The sequence below is a fragment of the Sinohyriopsis cumingii genome, chromosome 12 (assembly GCF_028554795.1).
Source record: "Sinohyriopsis cumingii isolate HCF-2022 chromosome 12, ASM2855479v2, whole genome shotgun sequence".
NCBI classification, from domain to species: Eukaryota; Metazoa; Mollusca; class Bivalvia; order Unionida; family Unionidae; genus Sinohyriopsis; species Sinohyriopsis cumingii.
In genome coordinates, this window is record NC_142972.1 from 103,796,209 (window position 1) to 103,807,326 (window position 11,118).

Sequence of the window (11,118 nt, forward strand, 5' to 3'; positions counted from 1 at the left end):
GGTATGCATTAAGGGAAAAGATCATACGTCACTTGCACGTTTTGGAATTATAAACTTCCTATTGCGGAAGTGTTAAGTATGTAACACATTTGACTGTGGCAGAAAACAAAAATATACGAACAAATCTGCGACATTTTTTCTTATAGTGAACGTTGTCAAGGTTTAACGGTCTGTCTGCTTACAATAATTTGGTTCCTGGCTTATTCATCCTAATCACATGGATTGCCAATAATGTCAAAGCTTTGCAGGATTTCAATTCAGAATTATTTACTCAGAATTCAATCACCCGACATTTGAAGTCATTTATATGAAACAAAATTAGAGTACATGGTTGTTGAGAATGAAGCAGCAGATGGGGTGGGGGGGTGAGGAGCGGCGACCCCCAAAAGTAGTGTTCAATCATTTAACTATCAAGAGACCATTCCGAGGTTAAAACAATTCTATTTTTAGTCAAACAACGTTGATTGATGTTGGATATCTGTTGAATGTGTTTTTTTAATCTTGTTGCATGAATTGCTAAGTGCGATACGAAATTTTAGAAATTCAGAGAGATTTTCAATTTTGTATTTAAGCACACACCTCCCCTTAAGTAAACTCGGGTACTATAAAATGAACATTCATAGTTTGTGTTCGGAAGGTGGCCCAGGTACCTGTGCTAAGTTTTGCAATCAACGATATTTCGTTTTTTTTTCGAGGCATGGCACACCCCTTACCTCTCTAATATTTTTTAAACGCCAAACAATATGTTATTTGCTTGTCCCTGGAATCGAACATGAGATACGTTTCCACAGGTTGATAGAAAAATTGTCCACTCGGCCACGGTCTCCATTAAAAATATACGGCTAAATAATTTATATGAAATATATCAGCAGTGCTATTCAGGGCGAATCAGAGCACATTCGCACTTACGAACAGACAGATATAAAATTATTTTACACGCATTTTTAACAGAGAATTTATTAAGTATCTGAGCATTCGAGTTCAATTATCGTAACAGGTATTGATTTTGCCTGAGGTTGGGAAACCCAACGAGTTATTATTAGCGATCAGTTTATGACGGGTATTTTTGGCACGTCGCGGGGGGGGGGGGGGGGGGGTAGACATTGTCTAAATGTGTGTCGAATTGGAATTCCGGCATTTCGCTGCGGCTGAAAAAGCCTTACGTTACTGGATATACCGAAATTTTATTCTTTGGTTAGACAACTTTGAAAAAGCTGATTAAAAAATGCCATTTGAGACAAACTTCATAGAATTCGGATTAGTGTGAAAATATTTTCCAGAGCTGACATTGAAATAAAATTTCCTATTTCATCCGTCTCTAAATTTATTGATCTAACAGGTCGTGCACTTTTATGTGCTTGCCAGTGCCACCTAGTCTGTTAGTTTCTCTCGATGTAATATGCAGTAAATGTTTCAGGTTGTTATCTTTTCTGAGTTCACATGATCAATAACTAACCCATCATTGATAATACCATTAAAACACTCATAAACAAATCTGTATGAAAGATTATTTTTAATTTTTTAATTTTCTGAATTCCAATTGTGAGGTACCCCATGTTGCTAACACTTCCAAGAGGTTTTTGAGACAACAATTTCTTGTAACACCTGCTCTGCTCGCTTCATAATTTAACTAATATCGGTTGTTTCTTAAATTCATCAAGATCAATATTTTTCAGCTTGCTCCCTTTATACAAATTTCTCCTTCTCTAATATTTTTCAGCAGAGGAATATCTCTCAAGCTAATCTTTGGTTTCTTATATTTTGATATCGTCTGGAGCGTTCATTATCTCGTAATATCGTTTAAGCGCTCGATATTTTTTTGGCCATGACCCCGATTCTACATTTCAAACATGGTTTTGGTCCAGTACTGCCACATCTAAGACTGGCCATGTGATAAACAGAGTACTCGCAACGATAATTTTTTCACCAGGTCAGACTGATCCGATCACGAGCTGTCGATAACTACTTTTTTCTCCTGCCATATTATATTATTTGGAGAAAGTTCAATTATAGAAATGACTTTCCCTAATTATATAGCAATGACTAATTCTACTGTTGCAAAGCGGCTGATGGAACAGTATTTTAGTCTACCTGGAATAAAACCAGCTTTCCCTAGGTCGAAAATTCCACACAAAAAAAATTATGAAATCAGATTATCGAATTATTGACCGCGTGTGAAATTGAGAGATTATCGGCGATCGAAACAAAGAATAGCAGAGATAATTTTTCTTTTGAACAAGAACGGAAAAGCTTATCTGAGAGTGAACCACAATACGCATCTAGGTTTGACTTTTACAGATTAACCGAAGACGAAAAACATCCACCATTTCAGCTGGTATTACACGAATTTCTCAAAATGGTCAAAAATGAGTTTGCGCAAGTTGGTGCGTCTCATGTTTTTTTCAACATTCCGGATAGACGGCGATGGTATTTTTGTCGACAATACAATGAACGACAAAACGAGCAGCTACGATTATTAATAATCTTGAAGGCGACAAACGATATCTCCTCAGAATAAAATTTGTTGTCAAACATGTCAGCGAAGATGGCCCAACTTGGATTATTCGTGATAAACTCGACCCTGTTAAGAAATCATGGTGACATAACAGTGTCGCAGCGTGGACAAACATTCAAAACCAGTCACATTTACCGACATAGACAACCCATACTACAATAACGCGTATCCAGTGCCAATGTTGGTTTATGCACTATATCGTTTAAAATATCCTGACATTATTGCTCTCGCGTCGATGCGTGGTGGAAGCAATAACGCCGCTGACGCGGTCACAGGGACGTTAAATTGCGTAGCCAAACGTGTCAAATGACATTTTATTAACTCGAGACGTGGAAGCGGACTAACAGAATCACAGATAAAATGGGAAGATACTTATGTCAACGGAGCTAAAATAAAAATGAAGTGCCAATATTGGAAAAGACATTGAAGTTTCCGATCGTGGTAAAAACAATTACAAGCGAGATTTTGCTTAATTCTAACAACTGTCTTAGTACAGGAGCCCCGATAGCGATAGTTGACCATAATAGTCACGCCTGGACTTAATCAGTAACAACCTGTCCACGAGAAAGAACAATACGATTTTATGACGGTGATATTTTTGAGGAGATGTATAATATTAGTGCGCATGACCCTATATCGGTCTGGCTATTTCAGGGTGACGACATATATTTATCTGCCACAGATACATCTGTCACAGATGAATCAACATTTGATCAATTTGTGCTACCTTCTGGTATCCTTTAACAGAAAGAATCTCTTTAAAGTGCGATGAAATAGATTGAGAAAAAATATGACGGCGACAATGAATAACTGTTTTACCACGTGGTCCGTTGTGGCTCATATAGCGCAACAATAAAAACTTAATGCGTCCAATACCAAAATAATTTCTCGACGAAATATCACGATCTTGTGTCGAGTTTGAAAATGGTGGTATCTGGAATACAAAATATAAATCCTCCGATATGATCTCAGTTGACAGCGTGGCTTTTTACCTTGCTAGTTTTCTTGGATGCGGCCAATGTCAACCGTATTTTGAACGATTCGGTAATCCAACACACGAAATGTCTAGAGTGGCTATAAACGGCCCGCTACATCTCGACTACGATCTGAAGGGATTTGCTGAGATTGAATCATTTGACTTCTCAGCGAGTATTCATCCGGTTGTACCAGTCTGGATTGATCGTCGTTTTAATAAACTGGACGCAAAAATTAATCTCAACGATTGTTTCGCAAAAAAACACCAAGGCTGTTCTCAAATAATGCTATTACGATATATGTATGGTCCTTACATCCTAACATCGCTGACTGTAACTTCTGTAACAATTTGGTACAGGCCAGCAAGGACAATTTGACTACCGCACGATGATAAATGTATGTGCAGAACAATTATCGATAAGTTAACGTTCTGTGCATCATCTGAAAATAAACGATGCTGTTCACGATTAATCATGGATCATCAGAACTAGGTTTTGTAATCGGAGATACGGCGTGGCGAGATGTTTCAGTTTCGAGTCAGCGTGTGTGTTTACGCGACGGCATAAATATTGGCACGGGTGTTAACTACTACGATGCTGATTCTCCGCAGTTCACCCATTTGAGATCTTCGATGCATATTTGTCAATAAATCTGTTATCGATCATTAACCGGTTTCAGACGGATGCTGTCAGAGTCGCCACGGATCCTTTTTATATAGGTCGATCAAAAATGGATCTTATGAAACCATTTATTGACACAGCTATACTGTGTACGGAAATATCTGATGACTTAGACAACACAAGTTGGGGTCATAGGAGAATAAAGCGAGAACAACTCGTATTTTTTCTGAATCGGCCGATGTTCAACCTCCTGCGGTTTATTACTGAAACGATACATTATCCGAACTATCATCGTCTCCGTCAATGAATGATCCAATCACGAGATATAGCACAGTGAATCTTAATGATCCTGGTGGTTCTGTTAGAACAACACGTGCGATAGAATTATTTAAGGACTCGGATTATGATTGTGTTGACTACAAGTCTCCGTCTTACCAGAGAGATGAAAGCTCGTGGAGTTAAGTCATACACGTATCGCAGTTTCGTCGATGACGTGGTGATGCGTGGAGCCCTGAGCGAATGGGACAAAAATATATACGAGAATAATTATTTGGGACGAAATATGCGCTGTATCCAGAGATATTTTAAAAATGTTTCTCGATTTGCTGCCGACGAAAAACTTCTCAATCATCATGTGAGGAGATCAGGGACAGCCTCAGCCGTTTACAGGGAAATCACCGCTTGACTGGCTGCGCAATTACATTAGCAACTACGAAGAAATATTGTATGACCAATGATCGCGCGAAGAATCATTACGACAGTTGGATACGCTAATTAGATTACAGATGGACAAAATTCAGTGTAAAATAATGCGTACCGTAATTCGATATACACCAATGTCTGATTTCTGGAACTCACGGCAACCTAATGATCTGATAGCTGTATCACGAAACGACGTGTGGGATTCACTTCAGTGTAAATTATCTGAGCTTCACCGAGGAACGTTTCCAACTCTGTCAGTTCCAATGTGTTTTCGCCTAGCAGATACACGTAGAAAAAATATCGTAGTAAATATTCCAGGAACGGATACACAACAGTGACTGGTTCTGAATGATATCGTCGAGCTTCCAATAGACTCTGTTTAGCAGGCACTGGCGGCGTCAGGGACGCTTGCCACATACGTGGCTTACCATGGACTATAGGTTATGCGATAACAGTTCATGCGTCGCAGGGGCAAACAATCACAGATACCAATATCGCATCGAATGGTCAAATTCAGTATATTCTGCGGTATCAAGAGTTACAAAAATATCTCACCTGTGTAGAATTGTCAACGGATGCGATGACGATGTCGACGACACGCTGCTGGTTATGCGAGGGAAGAAACAAAAATATCACCTGTTTCATTTTGATGTTAAATTTGTTATGGCCCCGAGGCAACGACAAAATAGTCACTGCGTCTGTCGTGGACAGAATTGATAGCAGTCTCGGCCACACACTCGAAATTGTCACTTTGACGTGTCATGAATGTAACAGACACCAAGGAGCTTTGCTTCTTCCTCCGCTAGAGTCTCCTACGCCGAATCCAACCCGGTGGTAACTAGGTGTTTTCAGAATTACTTGTAGTTGTTCGCGAATAAATCCAAATTGATGAGCTGTTGAATCCATTTTGTAGATTTCAGGCTGCACAATAGATATTACCACGCTGACAATTTGTATGCGTTGGCAAGCTCCAGACTAGATCTGTTGCTCTTGCTGCACCGCCATCAAGTTCAACGGGTTCGCGTTGCCTCTCAGCACTGGTTCTTATAATTAATTTCCTGGCGATTTTCGTCGTGGTTTATGTTTACTTGCGGTTGCATCGACAGGTTTCATGTTAATTCTGCTCGTGACTTCGTTGTTTAATGCAGTTATTACATGAGGTAGTCTCACAACCCATTCACGAGATCTGTCCTTGCTCAGAAATTTCTGCGCGTATTGATGTCCAGACAGTCGCTATGCAAATGTTTAATTATGTCATTTAACGATTGCCTGATTACGATGTAACGCGGTGTGCTCACGTCTGAGAATAACGGTAAGTTGTTGCATCAGCACCGCTACTGCCCCGATAAATTCTTTGCCAGGATCAACCTGGAGCAACTATGGCCATCGCAGACCGCTAATTGAATAAATTCGTTCAAACGCGTCTGCGACTTCAGTCGCTGTTGTTTTAGTCGACTCCGCTTCTCTCTATCTGCCTGCAACGTCTATGACCATAATCGCGTATTTGCGCCGTTTACGTTATGCGCCAAAAACAGTACATCTGGTTGATGAACTTCGTTGAGCCTGCTGACATCTAACCGTCCTTGCTCAGTTGTTTTGGGACGTTGTAGATAAATTTGCACTATGGCCTCTCTAAACAACCAATATGCGGCAGCGAACGTGTGATACATGATTCATCGGTGAGTTTCCTAATCGCTGACGTACCTCTCCAATATTCTCTTGGACTATAATAAATCGACTCCATTATGTAATTGTCGGCGTTTAATTACCATTATCCATGACTAACTTACCAAAATTGTTGCTAATCCTGATAATATAATGACTCAAATGGGACAAACTTTATTTAGTAGCTCCATCCGCAGATGACCAACAATGCTACAGTGTTCTCAATTCATTCAGTGAGTCAGCGGATAGTCTGGAAAACAAAGACATTATTGAGTTTTTCGCTGATATCGATGATGTGCCGTCTATCGAGGATCTTGACGCGGATATCAACAATCTGGCGTTTAACGATGATGTCATCCTTGACAAGCAAACAAATCCACCCATAATAATTTCACGAGGCAGGCATACACAGAGACAACCGTATTTATTTGGTTGTTTTTAACGGTGTTAATTACTTTTTCTATCATAGCTTTTCGAAGGAGCTCTGCGTCAGATTTCACCTGGTTTAGATGTTTAACTCTCTCAGTGATTCTTGGTTTAAGATCATCATTTTGATATTCAAGTATATGCTGCTCAAACAGCCTTCTCATATCATGCCGTGTCTTTGTATGCTCTTAAGATATTCTCCAGCTAATTATTATTTTAGGTAAAAGTAAAATCTATTCCTTTATCGCCCGTGTTTCGTTGTCATAATCCTATACCTGGTAATCATTTCCACCTGAGTTAACTTTTCCAACGATATCTAAGTCTGCTACTCCAAGCATATTCCCTGTATCACTGCCTATCATAATACACCATTGCACGTCGTAATACCCCGGAACTTTCGCGTATACCGGTTGGTCTGTGAAATAATCAGATCATGCTAGTGGTGGTGGTCCAACATAAATTGGCGATTGCAGCGGACATTTCAACGCAGTTCTGATCGATGAATTATGTACGTCAACGGTGTAATCAGACGTTAATATTTTAATGGCGGCATTCAGCATTGGCTAGTGTACTTTGATAGCGATCTTTGATTCTTTTTCTGTTATAGATTTGATTCTACGATGTTGTTCACCATTGATTTGTTCGATTTGATATAATCTTGTTGGTACACTGAAGGGTTTTAAGTCCAGGACGGCCTGCCTACGCTCATCAAGCTAGGTTGCATGCGCAAATACCAGCAAATTGTTGGCATCTAATTCACCAAATGCGTTTTTTATGATATTTGGCCAACTATAATTATGCTAGTGCTATCTCAAGTGACCGACCAATAGGTACTGTTATCGAAGTGGGAAAACCAATATCGAATTCCGGCCGTGTTGACGTTGATGATATCATTGTGATAGTCGGCGGTGTTGTGTTAGCGATGATCCGCTCAAGTTGTGTGGTTATTTCTGTGCTCATTATTATCTATACGGCGAATACTAAATGTGGTTTTGACAATGTCTGCGTGGGTATGATTGCGTTCTTGTGATTCCGATACTAAATATCAATGATCGCAGCAAATTCATTATTTAATATTGCATCGTCGTTTAACCCCGCCGACGATATATGTTTAAACGTATCCGACGCCGTGTAAGTTATTTCTGTGTGCTCATTTAATACTTCTTTTACCGGCAGATGTAGATATTCTTTTCGTGATGATATTGAGGATACCAGCAACTCCTAAAACAGTAGATGCACCATTCACAAAAACTGGTGATATACGTGCGTCGCTGATAACGTGCCGATTAACGTCGTTGTTTCAGCGACCAGCGAGGAAACCGTGTATACAACATTGTCGATGATGATGATTCGTCTCCGATATCTTATTTTGTTTTATCATGTGCTCGTCAATAATTTCGTCGATGCCTGCCACGCACACGCATTGATTATATGAAAAGGGCTATGTGGGATTCATTATGTGTTATACTAAGTTACTAACTGAGGTGTTTTGCGACGAATTCCAGAAACCACAAATATGTCGTTGCGGTTAAGCCTTTTTCTGCTGGGTCCAGTCTGAACGTTTCCTTGGCATTTTGATTTAACATAACTGAGACAGTTCCGTAAAATTTATTGGTGGAATGACGCCATGGATATGTTGTAAATATCCTAAATCGCGCAGCGCTAAACACGGAGACCCTATACACCCCGGTGACCTTGTTTGATGAAGTTGTTGTCTTGAGACCATGTTGTTGATCCAGACGCTACTGTGTATACCGTGTTGATGAGCCGAGTCGTATGAACAACAACAGCGGTAATCATTTTGATTTATTCGGTCTTGTTAGCGAGTAGTATGCGAATGATCGCACATACAACTCGCAGGATATTGGTCCATTTGATATTGCTCGTCTTTAACCGCCCACGTTTATCCTGATAAAACAACAACCTCATCCGGAATAATCCCGGAGAGACGCAAACGATCAGCAAGTTCATGTCGTGTTGCATACTCTGACATATTAATATCCCCCTGGACCATGTTTTTAGCGAATCTTCCGTAAATATCTACCATGATAAACCATTAACCTGATTAAAACGAAGGACGGTATGCTCATGCACGACTTTATAAGGAGACGCTGATTTCCTTGACACGACGTTAAGTACAGCAAGTACTTCTGGACCGCATATTGGTGGATCTGTTATTGTCTGCGTTGGTAATGTTAAATACCAGCTAGAATCGCTGGCGATTCTGCTAACATATTTTAGAAATTCTCTTGGTGGTGACAGTCCGTACAAATTAAAATAAACAACGCTACGCGGGTCAACCGTATGCAACCCAACGTGCACCTAGAATTGAACGGCCATCGAGATAATTGATACCAGTTTCGACGCGGTTTGATTTTTCCGGTAAATTATCGCGCATGAAAACACCTCTGAAGTTTTGTTTTCTTAATATCCGAGCAGCGTCAAGTAAATCAAATTGAACATGGGGAGCTTCACCAAATGTCCTCGACAATCTAAAACCTCTGCCGTACCGCGTTCCGGATATTCGTACACCGTCTACCTTATTTGATCAGTGTTTTGTTGCCTTTTTCAATGCCATGTGGGCAGCTGTTCAAAATGCACCAAGTGCAGCTGCTTCTGCAAAAGCTGGAGTGGCAGCGGCAATCAGTGCTGCAATCACAGCTATCAGTGGAAATATGCCACACCTCTTTAATGTGTCGCTGATCGCATTCGTGGAAAGATCAAGTCGCACGCCAGTGTTTTAATTCTTGGTGCCATTGTAGTGTTTCAGCTGACGTTCACTCAACGATAATTTATTTGGGCCTTGCAACGCCGCTGTTTTTAGAGATATGTTTGTTCCAGAATTCTTCTTCGATGCCGATTTCAGCTTTTTAATCTAACCATGTGTTAGAGTATAGTTGACGTGATGATATGACATTATAATATTATGAATGATCTAATTAACATTTACACGTTTTCAACTCGCTCATCAACAACTCTAATTTGTCCACCAACGCTGTTAAGCAACATTGTTTTATCTGACAGAATAACAGCGATAACTCTGTAACCACCAGCTGGTAATACACCTGTTTGAGCTCGAAAATGCATATCGGTAATTGATTTCCTAAACAAATCAAGGTGTTCCAGTGAGAAATAATAGACCGAACTTATCGCTGTAATGTCCCACTAAGATATCTGCAAACCAGATCAATATTCTGATCACGCCCCATGAATACTTGCTCAATTGGTTCTTGATGTCCATTTATTTTTAGAGAAACTTCACTAACCCCGATCGTGTAAAGCATCATCGGGTTTAGTTCTTGTGAATCTGCTCCGGCCGCTTCTTGAAGCGCTATAAATATATGTCGTGATGGTGAAACTCCCTGCTTGATGCTATCTGCCATGTGAATAACACAGAAACGATATGGTGTCATTGTTGGCATCCAAAGCGAAGGCTTTATCAGTTTGACCTTACCAGGATGAACTGTATCGGAGCGCCAGATTGCATCGCTGTCTGTGGCTTTTCGAACTAGTACTATTGTGTGTTTAGCACCGAAAATAACTTTTCTGACGTTTCTGCAGAATCCAAATATGTGCGATAATGGAATTACACATGAAAATTCTTCATTTTCATTGAACATCTATCAACGTGTTGCAAATCTTAAATTGAAATTTTCACTCATCGATGCAACCGCATCTCCAGCGGCGTTCATTTTTAAGTCACGGTTCTCCGGGTGATCTCGGGTATCCTTCGCGAAAATCATTTATGGACAGGCGGACCACGAATTATCATCGTAATATCTTGGGAGGCCTAGTATCATCGTAGCAACGTCGACGTTTTTGAGACATGATTCAATATTCTTTCCGTGAATGCTGTACGTTGCACTGTTAAACGACGCTCTAACACCATTATTAACAAAATAAACTCGATCTCCGAATGCGTATGTTTTATTATCAGCTTTCAAAAGATGACCTTCGATCTCAATAAATACCTCGGCGGGCAAGAAATATTTGCTTGTATCCTGAATTTGTAGTTTGATTCGTCCACGTGCGTCAGGTACACGCGCATTATAGAAATAATACGGATAATCGTGAACAGATTCGTCTTTTAAGACTGGCGCGTCAAATGCAGGACCAGATACAAGCTTGAATATTTTATTATATTATTCGTTGCGGTTATATTTTTTCTCTTTTTGTTGTTTTGTCAGTGACGGCACTAAAGCTAATTCTTTTTAA